Source organism: Mycteria americana, chromosome 3 (genome assembly GCF_035582795.1).
Source record: "Mycteria americana isolate JAX WOST 10 ecotype Jacksonville Zoo and Gardens chromosome 3, USCA_MyAme_1.0, whole genome shotgun sequence".
In the NCBI taxonomy this organism is placed as follows: Eukaryota; Metazoa; Chordata; class Aves; order Ciconiiformes; family Ciconiidae; genus Mycteria; species Mycteria americana.
This window is the reverse complement of record NC_134367.1, coordinates 70,907,596-70,927,077: the sequence shown is the minus strand read 5'-3', so window position 1 is coordinate 70,927,077 and position 19,482 is coordinate 70,907,596. Positions and strand designations below refer to the sequence as shown.

The window sequence follows — 19,482 nt, the reverse complement described above, 5'->3', positions numbered from 1 at the left end:
CATCAGTTGTTGGACCGCTGTTGTTCACTGCTATTCACCATGGGGTTTTAAAGGGGTAGAAAGTGATTAACATTAGAAAGTGATTAATCTTAGCATAAGCATACTCAGACATTGGCTGGATGCAGCCATCTGCATGCAGGCTGGCAACAGCTGCTTCCACAGCCTGGTCTGTCAGAGCATGCAGAGGAGCTTGTGCAAATCAGGAGCATACGCTGAAGTGCTTCTTTCCTTTGCTGTTTCTCCACAGGGAGCTGTAACAGAGGAAGGAACGAATTTGAGATTCCATGGGTAACTCCTGGAAAGACTTCTGTTGGCTCATGTCCATCTCCCAAACAACTCAGGTTACTGACCATGAGCTGGAGGACGTCTTTGTTGTTGTTCTTCTGTCAAATTTATTCTTTAATTCACAACCTGAAAATCACATATATCAGTATGTAATAAGGACTCTGGATACCTCTTCAGGATCTCAGTCGTTGTCCTCTCTCTCTGAGGAAATCACAACATCTGATTTTGGTTTTGGTTTCTAAGTGGATTAATTTAAATGAATCATTGAACACAGAGTCTTGTAGCCCTAACTTCATATCCATCCAAGCACCTCAACAAGATCCACGGACTTTGGTCTCAATGGTATGTTTATCTAATATGGTGAGAGTGAGTTTTATTCCTTCTTTCCAGTAAAAGCCATCCAGTTCTTCAACAATATGTCAAAAAACTCACACTCTAGACATGTTCTTTGCCCTCACACATTTAACTAACACAGTAATATTATCCATGTAAATAAGTTATGTTTGCAAGTATATGGTATGAATATTCCAATGCAAACGAGTTAATAAGTTTTCCAGATAACCTTCCCCCTTTTGCTGAGACTACAAAACCTCCTTGTGTTTTTAGGGATTTAAAAAAAAGAAAAGGTCATCTTCTCCTCCATCCCCTTGCCTCTCTGTAGATAAAGACTACTGGCACATACTTGTACATCGGGTGCGTGTTTGCTATGAGAAGAAGTGCTGTACAAGTTCCTTACTTTCCTCTCAAGGAAGGTGTTGGAGGCCTGGCACAGGCACACAGAGCAGCTGTGCAATATCCACGCAGGAGGTGTCCAAGCCTTGTCCAGAAGTAGCTTCAGCTGGCATGGTGTAGTAGCATGACCTAGTCTTTGCATGGGAGGTTGAACTAGGGAGTATCAGAGATCCCTTCCAAGTCTGTAAGATTTGGTGGTTTTGCAGTATTAATTTCAGCTGTCCCTGAGGTATGCCCTTTACAGCTATGACAGGTGCCCATCACAATGAAAGCCTCGTGCAACAATAGTGCTTAGAGATGGGGAAAAACTCATTCTTGCAGTAAGATAAGACATGACATTGAATGAACTCCTCCCTTCTTTCCAACTTCTGCTTTTAAAATGGATTTGTTTCCCTGAAGGAGAAAAAGAAAAAACTGGAAGGGAGCCGTAGCCAAATTCTTCATAGCCTCTTCTGCCCTAACTTCCCAAGCAACTTTCTGAGAGGACAAATGGTTAAATGCTTTCTCACTTGGCAAGTTCTTCTCATCATTTTCCCTAAGCAGTGCTCCTGCAGGTACCCGCAATGCCTCTTCCTCTCCTTTCAGGTGGAGATCCCAAATATTCTAGATTATTATGTGACAGAAAATAAGGCAGCAGATTATGATTCTGACAAGTGAGCAGGAGTCCTCTTGTCTTCAGATGTTCTCTGCCCTTGTTCAGAAGAGTTGTGGCTGAGCGGACCCCACATGGGGAGCACCCCCAGGTGCTGAGAGGAGACTGGTCTGCTCTCAAACAAAAAGGATCATCTGTTTTAAATAACACTTACATTTGCTAATTCTCCTCTGCAGTTTTTTTTTTAAATCAAGCTATTTTCAAAAGCCTTCTTTTACTTTCTTTGACCATCATGCTAAACAAAGTTCTTCACATGAGCAAACTGTCTTACAGAGACAATGTTTTCCAAATGGGTAAACCGAAATTAAGCATTTAATTCACAGTGAGACATTGAAGCAAATCACCCTGTTTTCTGAAGAGCTCGCAGGAGCTTAACCCATATAGAACAAAAGAAATTCATGGAACAGAGCTTTTTATTTAAGTAAGTGCTCCATTTTCAGAATGTGGGCTCTTAAGTTTGCGCTTGTGTTTTTTCTTAAATTAAAAGAAATCTGAAATGCCAAGAGATGTTGCACACTGGCTAATGGAAAGTGGTCCAGAACAACTTGTCCTGCTGTACCATACTATGACGCATTTTAGCAATCTCGTGTTTTTTCTTTGTTAAAAGCTATCTATAATTAGATCTAAAATACCAATATTAATCCACAAAGCTCTTTGCAGGTATTTAAAAAATACCACAGATCATTATCCTGTATTAGTATGAGCCCAATTTTGCTACCCATAGTAGAAGTTCTGGGTTGCGTAAAAAGCTGCTGCCCCCATGAACGCTACGTGTGCAGCTGACCTAGTGGGGAGTTGCAGCGGTTAGAAATGACGAGCTCTGCATGTGCTCCAGCCACTGCATTGTCTCACTACCTGACAGTCAGGTAATTTAAGCCTCCTGTTTCATTCCTCTTTTTCTACAGACGAATCCTTACCTCTGGATTCATCCATCGGAGAGAAGCTTCACTGATTGCAATGCAACTCTGAAAAGGGGGTTTTCAACCACCTCCAAGTATTAGACTGAGTTCTCTGCTAAGATCAAAGGTATCTGGCTGATGCAAATCCATTTCCTTGAGGAATACAATTTCATTTGGCCAAATGGCATTTAAAAGTGTTGAGGAACCTTGAAGGGGCAGCAGCCTAATTCAGCAAAGTGCCTAAGCACAGCCACAGGAGCTGCATCAGGTTTGGGGAGCACATGCCACGATGCATATCCCACCACCTGCTCGGTGGCTGCAAGCTGGTGGCAGAGCTGGCAGGTGGGATTTGCATGGTAACACAGCTGCTCCCATTCACATCCCAGTAAGTGAGCTCAGAGCCATAATCAGAAGTGATTTATGGTTCAACTCCAGCCCTTTCCGACACAGCCATCAGCAGGTATGGAAACACCTTCCCTCCCGATGACCCGCTGGGGGTGGCAAGGCAGCAAGCATCTGAGCAAGCTTCTTGGCTCTCACCAGAGTCCATCAGCAATGATGCTAACTGTTGGCATTACTGAAAGAGGTCTTGTGCTAAACATAAGGGTCTCAATTGCTGAACTGTATCAAAATAGTGAAACAGGGGCCCTAAGGAACTAAGTGCTAAAAATCAACATAAGCAACCAATTTACTCTTTTTTGAGGAGATGAAAAGAAAACACCATGGCTTATTAGTTTTAGAGGTGGATCTGAACTCAAACCTCACATCACAGGAACAGATCTCAATGGGGACATGCTGTCCAGCCACACAGCTGTAGCATTTAATAAATCCATATGCACAAACGTCTCTGGTTGTTAGTTCAGGCTGGGATCTGCCTTTGCAGTTAAGATAGCACCTCTAACACTTTTCCATCTGGAAATTACTTTGGATTAAAAATATTTGAAAAGTTAAAAATGCAATCAGCAGTGTAATAATAAAAAAGCATAAGCAAAGGGGAAGGAATAAAAATAAGAGTTGTCCTTCTCTGATATGAAGGAAGGTCTCCAGAAGTATTTTTCTCATTGAAGAAAGGGGAGGGAGATTAGCAGTAAAGAAGGATCTGACAGCAAATTTAGTACAGACCAGTGCCACAGCATGTTGCTGTCCTCCTCATCCTCCTACCTCTTGCCTGACTCAACAAGGGCAGCTGCTAATCCTTCCATTTTTAGCACAATGCAAACCTTTCTCTGTTTGCTAATCCATCACCACATCAGCAGCATCAGCTGATGTGTGGCCCCTTTCTCCTACAACTGCAAACCCCAGTAGTCTCTGCCAGCATGCCTGATCCTGTATACATCTCCTGCCCAAAATCCACAGTGCCATGAAAGGTTTGTGGGATGAACAAAATACTACCCCTTGAATGGTGCCTCAGGAGAACTTACGCAGCCTGAGTTTTAGTTTGTTTTCTTTAAAAGGCAATTTAGTCGAATAGAGCTCAGATTTACAGGACAAAAGGGGAGAAAAAACCCTACTAACACTGTCATTAATCTCACTGTAGTGGAAAGAAATTCCATTTGTGTTCCTAGGGAGGGTCTTGGCTTTATGATCCAGCAAAGGCTGGATGCTACAAGGCCGTTTGAACTTGTGCCAAATTCAATAGAGACCCACAGCAGTGGAAAACAAAGTCATTTAATTCTACAATTAACTAAACTTCTACTATAAATTGTAGGGATATACCCTACAATTAAATCCACAATTTTGGCACTTAGACTCCATATGAATTTGAGTCCACCTAAATTTGTTATAATCAGTGGTAATATGCAAAGCAGGAAAAGCTGTACAGTCCAGCAAAAATAGTTTTTCTTTGGTCTTCATTCATCTTAAGACTCTTTTGCATGATTTTGGTAATGTAGAGGGCTGAATACTGATATAAATTATTCAAGGAAGGACGCCTTAATGAAACTGAAGAAGGTACACTTAACAAGCATGCAACAGTATAATATAAAAAGGGCAGATGCCTTACTAGTTTAAAAAAAAAAAAAAAAGAAACAAAAACCAAACAACACTCTGCACCTGGTGTAAGGAGATTTATATACAAGGCCTCGTAGCCATTTGTTTGATCCTGAGAAATTGTGGGACACCTTGAATTAGCTGTTATACAATACATGGCGTAAAGCATAGCGCATAATTCACTTGCACAATAGTTTAAAAGCATTTGAATCTTGAAATCCTGTGTGATAGCAATAATATGTAAGAGGTATTTAACCTTTACAAAGAATGAAATGTACATTTAAAATAGAATTTACTTTTATTGAGGAATAATAGCCTCTGTCCTACATCCAGAATATGGATTGTTCCTACCTCACCCACCACGTTTTCCCCTGAAGAGAAGGTAAGCAGCTCTCCAGGCAGAAAATGTCTCCTCTTGCGCTTGCAAACAGCTTGCTTAGAAGCAGCAGGACTAATGCTGCTGCTGCACATGTGCAAGGACAGGGGCTGTAGGCACATCCTTGCACATGCACAAGGTAATGCGAAGCAATTGGAAGCTGCTTCTGCATCTTCTGCAGCCCCTAGAGGAGATGGTCCCAAAACTGGGACTCGACCTTTGCTACTGATGGGCATACATCAACTGGGGAGGATTACTCAGCCTCAGGGACAGCATACCGCATATTCCTGCAAGTTGCCTTGCACCACAGAGTGTACCAAAGTGGTTTTATTATTATTTAAAACAAACAAACAAATAAAAAACCCCAAGAAAGTGTGTGAAAGTGTCTGAGAGTTGAATTATATCAGCTCTGGGGTGGGATGCAGTAGTCAGGAACAAAACAATCTCAGGAGGCAACTTAGTAATGGAATTGGCTTCTGTGTTAGGTCAGAGTTGCTACAAACCTCACCCATCCGTGAAGCGGAGTCAGATCTGCTACTTTAGTTCAGCTTTATCCAGTAAGCCAAAGGAAAGAGGAGTGCAGAGGATGTAGACATAAAAAAAATCCTGGCTTTTGCTGTGGAAGAAACAGGAAACAAAACTGCATTATCTGAGGAATTTCCTACAGCGTGATTTTTGCAAGGCAGTCAGATTCAGCTATCAGCAATACCCCATTACTTTAGAGCAAAAATACTCTTATCACAATTTCACCTTCACAGTCCTGCTTGCTGTGCTAGCAACTGAAAAATAAGAAATAACTCATTGAGAAAGCTCCATGAAAGGTCATAACAATAATGCAGAGGGTGATGTAGCACAGCAGGTGTTTGCAAATGTGGCATTATATCTATGAGCATGGTGTTATCCACTGAGGAGTTTGTACAGTAGACTTTGCCCCGATACCCTCAGGCTATATAGAAACTGTACATTGTGGGACCTTATGTCCTTGTCACCTCAGACTGCATGTATGACAGAAAATACCGTGCTGCCCCTCCACCTGCAGAGTGAAGGGGTTTCCCCGAGGAGGAGGAGGAGGAGGAGGAAGAGGAGGAGGGAGGGTACCCACCAGGCCTTGCCCTGTCCCTGCAGGGAGAGGTGTCCAGCACACACGCCAAGGCTCAGGAGCTCAGGAGCAGGCACGAGGCTCACAGGCTGAGGATCAGATTAAAATCTGAGTGTTTGTTAAAAGCCTGTTCAGATAATCTTGCACAGAGCCTGGTACCCATGGGCAGAAGGGAGGGAACTCCTCAGTGACCCCGTGGGAGGACATCCATCCCTGGCAGAGAAAAGTCACCTCAGTACTATATTTGCTATGCAGGGAAAGTGAAGGCAGGCCTGGACAGAGATACACACTAAATACAAAATTACTTTCTCAAGTCTCCTTTAAAAAAAGAGTTTCGTTGCTCTTCTTTAAAAAGAAAAAAAAATTAAAATCAGTTTTCTGTTGCTTATATGGCACATCTGCCCAGTAACATGAGAAGCTTTGCCCACTGGTGTAGAGCTCTATCTGCCTGGTCACTCTGCATTTGAAAAGCCTCCTGCACTACTGGCAAATGCACAGCAATGGAGGCTCTTCCCCAAAACAAGGCAAGGAAAGTCTGCCTCTTCTAGCCAACAAGGACATGAAATCTCCATGGGTTTAGGACCTACAATTTATCAGCATTTTTTTAAAGGAACCAGAAGTATTTAACATATGATCTTCATTTAAGTAAGAAACAAAAGCAAGACTAAAAGTGAAATTAAATTCAGTGACACAAAATAACTGAGGCTGGGCTGTGATACAAAAATATAAACAATGTGATTCTTAACAATACACTGTTTCACGTTTCCTTTCCGGAAACATCTTTACTTTCTTTTTTAAAATCAGTATTGGTAGGAACATATTGTTTTGGTAAATAACATTTGTTACTTTTCTCTTTCCCCCACTCCCTTCCCACCCAGATATATGCTTATAAAGCAAACGTGATTACAACAAATTCAGTGTCCAGGCTCTTGAGAAGATGTTGCAGTGAACACGGACCACCCACTGACTTCATCGGCTTTGTTTTTCTAGTCCCGAATTTTTGCAGATTTTCCATTGTCCTTGATAATGAAGAACATAAGCTTTTTCTTTTCTTTTCTTTTTAAATTTTTAAATACAAAAAGGCAACATGCAGGGGCAGGTCAAGGAGAATTTGTTAGATGCCAGAAAAGCCAAGACACCACAGCACACATGTTGCCTTTTCCCTCAATCGGTGTGCCATCGGTCAGAGCATCCTCCTCTCTTTTTCACTCACATTGTAGCTCAAAGATCCAAACTGGTTTCCCTCTTCATTTGCCCTCACAAGACTGCTAGACACTGACCACTGTAGTTTGCCTTTCTCATACAGAGGTTACCGCTATTAAAAGTAAACTACAAAGGTAAAACAGAAGTGAAATTAGCCCAGAAACACAGCAGCTTTGTCGTGGTTCCATAGGTCAAAGCCTTTATAGAGCTTTCTCCCCAGGGTCCACAAATTCTCTAAAATTTCCTGATTTGGCACAACAGCTTGCATAGCATAGTTTGGCTTGGGTGCTATCACACAGAGCTACGTTCTGGGGGGTAGGCAAACAGGAGCATACTGCTGACAGGAACAACAGAAAAAGAGACAGTTTAAACTATATTTCACTGTTGGGAAAAAAAAAGATCTAGCTAGACTGCTTTCGAGTCTCCACAGAGTTAACATACTAGCTTTGCTGTTCGCTTCCGAAGGTCGCCTTCTTCCCGCTGAGGAGCCTTCTGCCACATACCTGTCCAGCCTAGCTATTTTTGCCGGGTAGTTTTTGTCAGATTAGGTTAATTATTAACCCAAATCACATAAACAAGATCCACCAGAAGATCCTTTTATTTTAATTGTGAACTGGGTATATTACTGACAAACGCTGAACAAGCTTAATCTACCATAAACAGTAGTCATGTGTTACATTTACATGGCTTTTGTCAGCAGTACTTCAGAAAAACACACACAAATAGGGATCACTTCATCCTTCGCTAAACTTAATCAATTTGGAATTGTTAAATATTATACAGTGATGGTCTGTAAAGCAAAGGGCAGAGCACAAATTCAGTGAAGTACAGAAACCAGGAAAAAAAAAATTTTTAAGAAGGTCAGGCATAAACACAAACTGAAATATGTCCAGAACCACAGAATAAGCCCCTTATAAACAGGGCCATGTAAGTTTTACTGACTGCAAATGGTCAGGGGCTTTGATTTTCTACTTCACTTCAGAGGCTCCACTAGCACATCTTACTTTACCAGTAGATAAACTTCTACCTCAGGGTAAAGCCCATTCCTATAGGTGAAACCTGACAGCTTGAATGCTAGATATCCAGCCTGTAAATACATATGGTTAGCCCTATTTGAACTGTGTGGAGATCTTTACGTGATAATCTGTCTGTAAACGATACTATGAATTTCAATCTTAAACCAGTTGCTTAATTTTCCTCCCTTGACTTATTACTGTATTGCCTACTGCAATTCTAAAGTTTCCACTGAAAAAGGGTTGATTTCTCACAGGGAAATGCAAGCTAAACATCTGAGAAAGGAAAAAAACAAACAAACAAACAAAAAAACCCAACCCAAACCAAACCAAAAAACCCACCAACACAGAGGATACATCCTCAGTACAAAATTACAGAAGCAGGCATTCTGAATATTGCGTTATAGGGACCACTTGTTACAGCAACTAGGTTTAAGAATCAGAGCTGGATGAGCAATCTTTACTTCTGTACTAACACTGGATTTGGGGTTTTTTGGGAGTTTGGGGGTTTTGGGTGTTTGCTTTTTTCCAATAAAAAGTTTCTTATTATTCTTCCCAATGTGTTTCCCAGAATTTTAATGTAGACAGCATTTAGCTTAGCTGTTGTCAACAGCAGCAGACAGAGATGAACCTGGTGGCAGGTTTCAGTGAAACACCAGCAGTCAGGACATGCTCTTGGGATGTGTATGAACGCACTGAAGTTCACTCCGGTCACACAGGGCCTCTTCTCCAGGCAACAGGGGCTGCCTCAAGTATCTAATACAGGAGGCACTAGGAAAATAGCTAAAAGCCACTTGAGGATAGACACCAAACCATAATTTAACAACACAAGATAAATTAATATTCTGGACTCCTGGCAAGAAGATACTTTCTCATTGTAGATAATAGCTCACTTAACACCACTAACTCCCTGCCCAACTGCAAAATCCAGCTAATCAGAAAGTTTAGATTATCTTTCTTACATCTGCTGGGTAAACCCTGTCTGCACCCCTGCCAAAACACACTACTCTCCTCCTCTGTGATCCCAAATAATCCTTCACCATAGGTATTTCCCCTGCAGCTCCTCACAGTGCCATGCACGCAGTCATATTGCATGGCCACACCAAATGATCAGAGGCAAATTAAATGCATAAAAGTGTCTGGCTGGGTCTCCTGGGAATTTGGTGAAAGCTGTTAGCCCCACCTCAGCACTCCTGCTCCCCCTTCCCCTCCCCCTTGATCCAAAAACTAGACCAAAAAGGAAGAAATACTTCCAGGGTCCAACTTGAGCTTCTGCCACTGGGGCCTGATGCATCTCTCCCTGGTCAGCCCCTAATCACACTCCTTATTCACGTTCATGTCAGGGACGTGCTGCAATGCCAGGAGCGCTATCCTTCAGTGGAGACGGCAAGCCAAAGCTGCGGTGGGAATTTAGCAGCTGCCTAGAGGACAGATAACAACAGGATGTCATTTATCCTCAGCGGCAGGGTTGGAGGTCTTGCCGAAGCAGTTAGAGGCCAAAATTAGTTACCAGGCAATGGCTGCTTAGCAATTCACGTGAAATTAGTTGTGGTCTCAGCCAAAGCGACAGTGGAGGAGTGTTCACGTGGCACTAAGGCACTAATTAGCACTGCCACTGGATGGCTCCGTGCCGGTCGCAGCCCGGTCTGGATCACACAGTGAATTACCCCATGCCACTAATGACACCAGTGTTAATGAAGTGAAAGTTTGCTCCCATGAAAAGGTTAAGTCAGAAATTACTGCCTTATCTGATGCAAATACAACAGGGAATTAGAAGGGCTCTGCCCCCTGCATTAGCGTCAGCCAGCGTGTGCTCAGACAGGGGAAGCAGGAGCCATCCCAGAAACTGGACCCACCGCTCCCTGGGCCCCTCTCCCGATCGCTCTTGAAACGAGTCCTTCCTGGTGTGTGTCTTACATGCCAAAAAGGCATGATTTTTATCCTAGAGTATGAGAGTAAATAGATAACAAGCAGCATGTGGGAGTAGCAGTAACTGCACAGCAGAGGTATAAAATTTCGTGCCACTGTCAAAACACACACACATACTGAGCTTTCTCACTTGCTTACCACAGTGTGGCTGAGTGCAGACGAGAGCAAGGTTGGGTTTGTTTTTCACCACGTTAGAAGGGCTCCAGGGAAAGTTTCTCTTTTGACAACAATACAATTTCCTTAAAAACAAATGAAATGTTTCTTGTGTTGGATGTATATAAACACATTATAGGAAAAAACCCCACACCACTGCTTCCATTCTACATTAAGCTTAATCACGATCTCATTTATAGGTAATAAAAAATTTAGGCTTGTTTCATTTCCAAAGAAACCAAGCTCCCCACCCACCCCCAATCATTTCAAAACGTTAAAGCTCATGGGTGCCAAGGGGACCCACAGTAGCAATGTGGATGTTCTTGTTTGATGGCCTGGGGAGAAGACAGAAAAGAGAAGAGAAACTCTTGAGGACGTCCCAGTGTTTGGAAAAAGTGCAAATCTGGAGCAGCTGGGCAGGTAACCAGAGCAGATGAAGTCCAAGCCTAGATTAGGTAGTGGGGAGTGGCAGCTGTGGCAATACCATGGGATGTGGCAGCACTCCTGGTGGTGGGCAGGCAGGACACAAACGAATCCTAGGCAGAAGGCGGCTGTACACTACGCCCTGCTCAGGAGGCCCCCGTCCCTTTCATTTCAGTAGAAGCCTTGACTTTCCTCAGACTTTTTTTGTTTATTAAACTTCTTAAGATTTTACTTGGCAGAGGGAAAAAGGGTCTGCAACATTTCCCAGTAGGGTAACTTTAAGCCAGCCAGTGAAATTTGATATGTGTTCTTAATCTTCAAGACTTCTGTTGACATCACAAGCTGGGAAAGTGGAGCCAACAGTCGGGGGAGCTGAAGTTTGGATTACGTGAAGTACACTCTTATTGTTTTTCTTTCTAAGCTATCATTGCTTTTAGTGCAAAACTAAAGCATTAAAAGAATTTTAAGAGGATGGGGAGGTGCATCTCTAAATAACGACAGCAGTGTGCGATGGTCTGGATCTCACATCAGTCCAAAAATAAAGACAGAATTAACAAGGAAGCCAGATGTACAGAGCAGGACCAGGAAGAGTGCAAGCCTCGTGTAAAAGATGTACCTGGGCCAAATAAGAGGCATGAGATCTTGCAGGGGTTAAGACAGCCTAAGCTAAGCCATTCCTTCTCCATGACTCTAGAGGAGCATGTGAATCCATGAGACTGGGGAGAATGGCCCTGTTTGTTTGCAGAAGGGCTCATACAATATGACATTACTGCCCATAAAGGCACCAGCTCCAGTAGTGCAGCGGGCTGGACAGTCACAACCTCGCCCTCCTGCACGCTCTGGAGAGCTGCAGGTCCCCCAGCTCTATGCAAGAAGGAGAGGCACAGGAGGTGGCCTCCCTGCCCTGGGCCAGGCCCCAGCTGCACTCCCGCAGCCATCACCCCGGGCTGCAGCTCTGGGGATTAGCCTCTTCCTAACCCAGGGCTCTGAGACTCCAGTTACTGAGCTGACGCAGCGGGTCCCCAAGTCTATCGTCTTTTGGGATTTATCCTAGTTGGATGAACCCCTTAAAAATCTGAGGAGCCTGCTGTGCACTGCAAGGAAGCAACAGAGCACCAGGAGTCCAATCCTGCTCTTGCTGATGTCGAATGAGGGCTTTACTGTTGACTGCAGTGGGGCCAGGACGGCACTCTCACAGACACACAGAGGAAACAAGACAAAAAAGGCAAACCTTGCAATCCTAAATAAAACAGCAGACGTCAGATCATACATTTCCAAACAAAAGACACTGAAATCAAGGGTTTGAAATGTTAATTGCCAATTTTGGATGTGGCTCTTCCCAACAGTCCACTTTGACACATCACAACTTCCAGTGAGGTTATAGATCTCTGAACCTTTTAAATAGCTTGGGGCAAGTTGGCACCTTCACATTGCTTATTCTCAAAGAAGTTAGATAAGACACTTCTAACTTAGGGAGTGGGGGAAAGGAACAACTTAACAGCAGGAATTGCTGCTTTCCATATTTTCACATTGTTTACCACTAACCGTAAACACACAGGAGTTACATTTCCCGGAAGCTGTTAGAGCAAAAACATGATACCGTAGCCTGAAATACACCTTCTGCTCACAGGCCAAGCACATTCTGCTCATTCACAGAAACAGATGTCCTCACTGCCTTGCCAGGCTTGAGGGAGACATGCACAAAGCCTGAAAATCAGTAAACGCCAGAGAAAACCAAAGCTCAGTTTTATAGGCCTGGTTCCCATTTATTGACATGCTACTTAATGCTTCTTTCGGAAGAGATCATCAAATATTTTAAAGGGAGCACAAATTCCTTTAATTACTTACACAGAATAAAATCTATTTACCCTATCAGATTGAGAGAGGGCAGGCCTGTGCCATTAAACATTTAGACTCTGCTAAATGTCCCGTTCTTGCTACATTTGTCACTTATGCAGTCAAGTGAATGACCCCAGACAGCACTGTATGCAAACTTTAACCAAGGGGTAAAACAACCGTATCTAATCACAGGTAACTGAAGACTTTTCTGACCACTCAAGTAAAACTCTGGGCAGAAACCTATTATGATTGCCCTCAGTGCTGGCAAGACAGAGAAACGTAAAAAGCAAACAAAACTTCCCGAAGCCAGTAACACCTACTGAGAAAAGGTTTCTCCTATTACAGAAGTAACCAAACTCACTTTTTCTCACTGTTAAGCCTGTAGAGGACTATTCACCTTTTTATGCAATCATACAGGGTCAAATGGGGGTAGCAGAGGTTGAAAAGCAGGAACTAATGTTAGCCCTGTATAACTTTATGACCTTTGGTGTGTTTACAGAATACAGAAGCTATTCTGTAAACTTCTGTATTACAGAGATGTGAAAGTCTCTCTGTGCTGAGAGGGAGGGAGCTGGGGAAGAGGATTATGAACAGTGCTCTGCTGGTGCATGAAAACCAGAGCCAGCATCCCAGCAATGGTGGATTGCTGACCCCCACCCCAACACTTCACCCCAAGCCAATGTAAGAGCAGACAAGAATTGTAAAATACACACCAGCATGTGACAATGAATGGGAAAGCAACCTTACTTTTACAAAAAAGGCAATAAAATAATTCTTAGCCTTCTGCTGAAATTTTGTACATAGCTTTGGAGCCCACACAATTCCATCATTTCATATTCTGGACAACTCCTGGTAAATACGAGATAAAACAATACATACAATAATGTCTCTGTTGCAGCAACCCAGTTTTATACTTGCCCTTTCTTTCCCATACAGAAAATGTTTCTATAGAGGAGCCTTTCCTTTTCCTTGGCCATAGAGGTTCCTCATCACTTAATTTGCCATCAGCCACATCCAGTGCTAACTGAATGAGGAAATATTGCTTTTACAAGCTTTTTGGCCACAGGTGTTGTAATTGGATGCTCACCCTGGTGCAGTCTGTTTTGATGGAAAAGTATTCTCAGGTCATGGAGAGGCCCCATAAACATGGAAGGGACAGATTTATACTTGCTTTTAGGTTCTATATTATTCTAGCCATCTAAGAGATAGGTATATAACTTAAGCAAACTATCTTCCTCCTCCTGCATACAGCAGTCCCAAGGTACTTCAATGACTGCCTTCTTTTCTGTCTTAGCTACGTGGACGGGAAACTTCTGAAAGCAGGGATTTTTTTTTTTTTTTTTGGCAGGGTGTTTGCACAGCAGATTTCCCAGCTGCACTCCAGCTGAATGTGATACCTCCAGATAACATCACTACATTATGACTGTTGTTGCTGCCATGCAAAAACCCTATCTTTTTTCCACATGCTGCCATACTCTGACCAAAACCATGAACCGAATCTTTTTAGAACCCAGAAAATCTTCTGACCATCAACTCAGAACCACCTTTCCACTAGGGTTTTTCTTACTTTTTCTACTGTGCACAGCAAGCAGATGACACTGGCTTAAGGACCTCAAAACTAGAAATAAACTGATAGAAAAGAGCAACATATTAACCTTCATTGTCTGAATTAGTAGAGCGATCAAAGCATCAAGAGAAAAAGGACAAGAGTAAAATCCACTGCTGATTTATCTTGTGGGAAAATGTCACTAATCAGTCATGTCCCTCCAACCTCAGAACAGTTACTGCCTGCTGGTACTATGCATCCACAACCTCTAACACCCGTGACTGCACACCGGTGGCAGCCAGCATGCCCAGTCTCCCACAGAACAAGCGGAGGCTGTTTTGGGTCATCCCTTTCCTCTGGCACCTTCAGCTTTTTGTTTTCCAGAAAACCCTGCTGAAGACAAACCCTCTTCTATCCCTAGTTCCTCTCCATTTTGTAAATACCCTCCCCAGTTCTATGCAAACTGAATATGCTCTAGAAAATTATTTGCCAGCTCAGCATCTGCACAATAGATAGGCACGTGTGGATGGGAGTTCTTAGACTAGAAACAGCAGGCTACTGGTGACCATGAACAAGTTGCACTGATAAAACTCTGTCAAAGAAACTGTTACAGCCTTTGGCTCCTCTACTGAGGCACCATTTCACGTTTTGATTTAAAAAAAAAGTCTCACTGCAACCTGTGCTGCTTCCCTTCTGATTTTATCCCTTTTAATAAATGCTAAGAAGTATCCATTGCTGGGGAAAAAAAAGCACAGGTAAGCTTTTTGCACTCCATAGCAGGCCAATTGCCTGCAAACCCCTAACTTCTAACTAAAGTCTCAGACTCTGCAAAGGCCATAATTCATTCTGTGAATATCAGAGCACTCTTAAATTGTTGGCATTCAAATGAGCAACTTTCCTTTGCATTGTTTCAGACCATACCAGTACTGGAAAAAAAGAACATTAGGGAAAGAGCAGATATTAGGTTTGGAAAAGTCTGGCTGAGAAGGGGAATGTGGAGATTTTTCCCCAAATTTGAGTATTCCCAGGAGCCACCTTTGTAACATGGTCCCTGTGCTCTGAAAAGGTCAGCAAGCTGGTTATAGAGGGGAGAGGGGATGTAAACACCTTACAAATGCTCAGACACTCTTGCAGGACACTCACAGTGTGCTCCGAAAGGAACTGTCATCCCAGCTCACAGCGTTCATATCATTAACCTTTTTCACATGTCTTCTTCCAGGCAATTGGTCATTGCCTTCACACACCATCACATGTACATATCCCACATATCATCAGCTGCCTGGAGCATAAGGAGACTCAGCTATGTAACAGCTCTCCAGAGTTCCTCCAGAGTCAACCTGGGGGTTCTTAGTAGGCAGGAGGAGCTGAAGCATCCCACCAAATATTCCTCAACTGGTTGGTCAGAGCTAGCACTTGAGTAACAAGGAAACTGGGTTTTCTCTCTTCAATGAGCTCTACTTCTCAGTGTTGCTTAGAAGGAGCCTTCCTTGAGCTGGGGACTGGAGTTATTACTCTGGTTATTCCCTGGTAAAGCTAGCTCAAGGAGGGGGCCAGAACATATTTAGGCTGTGCTACTAGCTCACCAAGCTCTTTAACAGTTCACATGGCAAAGGCTGCTCTAGGAAAGATTCTGGATGCAAAGGTCTGAGCATATAAATCACCATCCACCAGAGTTATCGATATTAATGCAAGAATACCACAACTCTCCACAGCTGGATCTTTAGCACAGACCATGACCCAGCAGTTTTGCCAGCCTGGGACCTAAGTCCTACATACTCTGTTTCTAGCAGCATCCTGGCTTGCCAGATCATGTGGTTGTATCATTTTTGGAAAAGGCTGCTTGTTATGGGAGTAGAAACAGACAAAGGGATCTGAGACCTAAAGGGCAGCCAGATTGACAAAATCAGTTCACATTTCATTGTTATATTAAACTCTAGTAAAACCAGCCCTAAGAACAAGGGAAGTCTGGATGAAATCCAGTAGATTCTTTGGCCCGACTAAATAGTGCTGTACTGGAAGCTGAGACAGGGAGAAAAGGCTTTAAAGGCTCTCTGTCCTCAGGCTGACCCGACAAGGCTGTAGGACTTGGACATGCTTGACCAGCCCAAAGACCTGTTTTCAAAGAGAGGATTGGAGCTCTCCTATCATGACACTCTGCACAATTCATCCATATTCAGCCTTGTAACTGCATATGGACCTCCAGCCCTTCTTGTGTGCCACCTGGGCTCAACACGTTAGTGCACCTGCATACAAAGTAAGCCTCTGAGCACCCTCCCTTCTGAGTGGCAATGTCAAAGTCCTCCTTACAGCCTTCTGCCGGGCACGTCTCCACCCTTTGCAAAGTTTCCTCTCTTACCTCTAGCCCTCAGTCCCTCTTGCCCCATCAAACTTGGTTTAAAACCCTCCTTCCAAAGTTAACAACTCTGTTTGCAATGTTTTGATTTAGTTTAGTTAAGACCGCTGGTTTTGGGTGTTTTGTATGTACACTGACTGATTAAAAACAAGTACGCTCTCATTTACACTGGTTTATACTTTCAAAAAAAACATTCAAGCTGCTAACAGGCAGCTAGTCTGTCAAACCTTCACCCCCCCTTAACTGTATCTTTAAGAACTTGAGTATTTTTTCCCCATGTAGTAGTGGTTGTTCAAAACTATTTATAAATTAAAAATATATACATATTTGAAGGTTTTTATTAGAGCTGAATAATGCTTGAATCATTGGAAAACAAAAGGGTTGTGACTTTTTTTTTAACTCAAAACCCAAAACAGACATTTTTTTAAAAATTGACTTTCCAACTACAGTTTTATAGTCAAAATAAAGGCTTATAGAAAATGCAACACTGAAATTGCAAAGAATAAATTATTCCTAAAATGACCAGAACAACCATCCTTTTACATTCTTAAATAATAATGTATTGCCAGCAAACTTATGTGATCACCAGAAATAACTATAATAGGTCTCTAGCTCAATTTGACTAGGAAAGCAGCACATACCTTTCCAATCAGTAACTCATGAATGTCACCCTGTATTTCCAGCGTGCAAGACCACAGGGCAGCCCTTCTCTCCCTTCCCTGTCTCTAAGGCATACCGGTATTAACCAGTACACTTTCTGGTTGCCTGAGCACAGCCAGCCAAACAACTACATCCCAAACTGAGTCCATTTGAAAATATTTGTCTTCAGTCTTGCCAGTGTCACACATGGGCCATAACAGCATAGATAAGACCTGCCACACAAGGAAATAGTTTTAGAAATGGTATCCTCTTGCCTTCAGTGTTTCATACGTATGTTTGGGTATCATCTTGCAACTTCCTGGAATACTGGAGAGTTGCCATTTACCAAAATCTTCTGTATCCCATGATCCATTACAGCAAAGGACTGGAGGCCCCTAATAGAACAGATGTTCCCTCCCAACTTTAATCACAGCAATGAAAAGGAAATAAGATTTCAGCTTCTCATACTCTCTCAGTGAACAGGCATCATTTGTTCTTCAAGGTGATAGTTATTAACCAGTTGCCTGTTGAATCCCACCAGGATTGGCATATTTTTTCACTTTCTGAAGGGCCATGAGACAGAAGTACCAATATTTTCTAGTAGTCCCAGAGCGATCTTGAACCTTTGTTCCCTTAAAGTGGGTGCTTCTTTGGAGATGCATTTTTTTCTCAAAAGAAGTAAGACTAAACCATAACATGAATCTCTTTGCAGTCTCTTACTCATCTTTCAGTCAGGTTGCCCATACCAAAATATCAGCCCACAGATAGGTAAAAATTCCATTTGCTGGAAGGTGGCTATCTACTCCTGCAGCAGTATGGGGATCACCGGATGCTCAGAGCAAGCACCTCATGATGTACATGACTGCTCTGTGTAGACAAAAAGGCACATTAGCCTGGCCCAAGCTATCATAGGTATGAAACTAGTGTGCCCTAGGGAAAGTACCATAGGGAGTGCCACCCCCCATGAAAAATCCTTGCAGGGCTACAAGAAGGATGTGCTAGTGGTCCTGGGGAATACTCTAGCCTTGAGTCACAAGAGGAGGACAAGAAAAGTGGGATGCATCAGTACCATAATGACAGCCACGCTTGCTGTGACCTATTGGCACAAGATCAGAGAAGCAAATGATGGAAGAAGAGGGATTTCTATTTTCAGTCCAACAGAGCAAGTCTGTTTTCTGATGTCCAAAGTGGGAGGTTTTATGTTTTGTAAAAAACAGTTTCAACATCACAAGGCACTTTCTCTGGCTTGTAGGTTCAAAGGAAAAATGTGACTAGTCAGGATCAAAAGCCTTATTCAGTCATGGCTGATAAGCATGTGCTTTATGGCACCTGTCCTGTAAATAGGGTCCTTCGCCTTTCAGAGCACATTATAGCTGTGGGACCACCTACAGCAGAGAGAGGTGGGACAGGCCACCTCCCTGTTTACTATGGAAATAAAGAATAATGGAAATCTGTAACTGCAGGTACCTACAAAATGTATTTTAGCCTGAGCTTTGTGTTCTTCCAATAGGCCGAGGAAGCCTTGTCAGGTTAGTTGTATCAAGTTTACAAACCCTTAGAACAGGTTAGTTATTATAGCAATAGAAATAACAGTTGTTTCACTTTTTTACTGACATTTCCTTCTTCCCTTCCCTTAACTTTTCATTTTCTGGTCCTTCTTTCCCCCCACTACATCAAATTATGTTTTAATAAAACATTTAAAGTTATTTATGTTTCAAAAAATGCAGATTGTTACATTCTTTTTTTCAGCTAGTTGGAGCTAAATTAGAGTTTAAATGCGTCTTACACAATGCTTGACCTCCTCATTCCCAAGAAAAGAAAATCCTTCCAGTTTTAATGAAGGAGAACCATTGTGCAGAAAGCAGATGACTAGTACTGAGAGTACTTGATTGTTTTCCAGCTTCTGCCATGTGCTTTTTGGGTGTTTTCCAGGAATCCATTTTACTTTGCTGTGCCTCAGTTCCCCATGTATGAAATGGAAATAACGTTATCCCACAGCATGATATAGGAACCAGATATTATCATTATTGCTAAAGCAAAGAAAACATTCACAATTTGTTTTTGTGGTTCTAACACCCTAAAAACAAAAAAGGAATATATACCTCTTCTGTCAGAAAATGAAACATGTAAATGGACTTCATCCACAGCACCATTTTTACCTATGGGAATAAGAACTGCATGTATAAACTGAAAAGAGCAAGACACGTTATTTACCACAATGTAAGAAATCCCAGCAGAGATGGCTTGATCACAGCGATCCTTAGCACCATGAGCAATCTTTACATACACAAATGAAGTCCGTAAGTAATCGCTGTGCTTGGGGAATCTGCTTCCCTGGGGAACTCTAGAGAA

General features: G+C 42.6%; 1 long non-coding RNA gene across 1 annotated transcript; it reads right to left on the bottom strand.

Moving 5' to 3' along the window:
* Positions 1–8,687: 8,687 nt before the first annotated feature.
* LOC142407735 (uncharacterized) lies at positions 8,688–19,267 on the bottom strand. Its single transcript, XR_012775028.1, has 3 exons — positions 19,233–19,267; positions 10,316–10,416; positions 8,688–9,669 (listed from the first exon to the last, which is right to left on the bottom strand). It is a non-coding gene; the product is annotated as an uncharacterized LOC142407735 (long non-coding RNA).
* Positions 19,268–19,482: the final 215 nt, after the last annotated feature.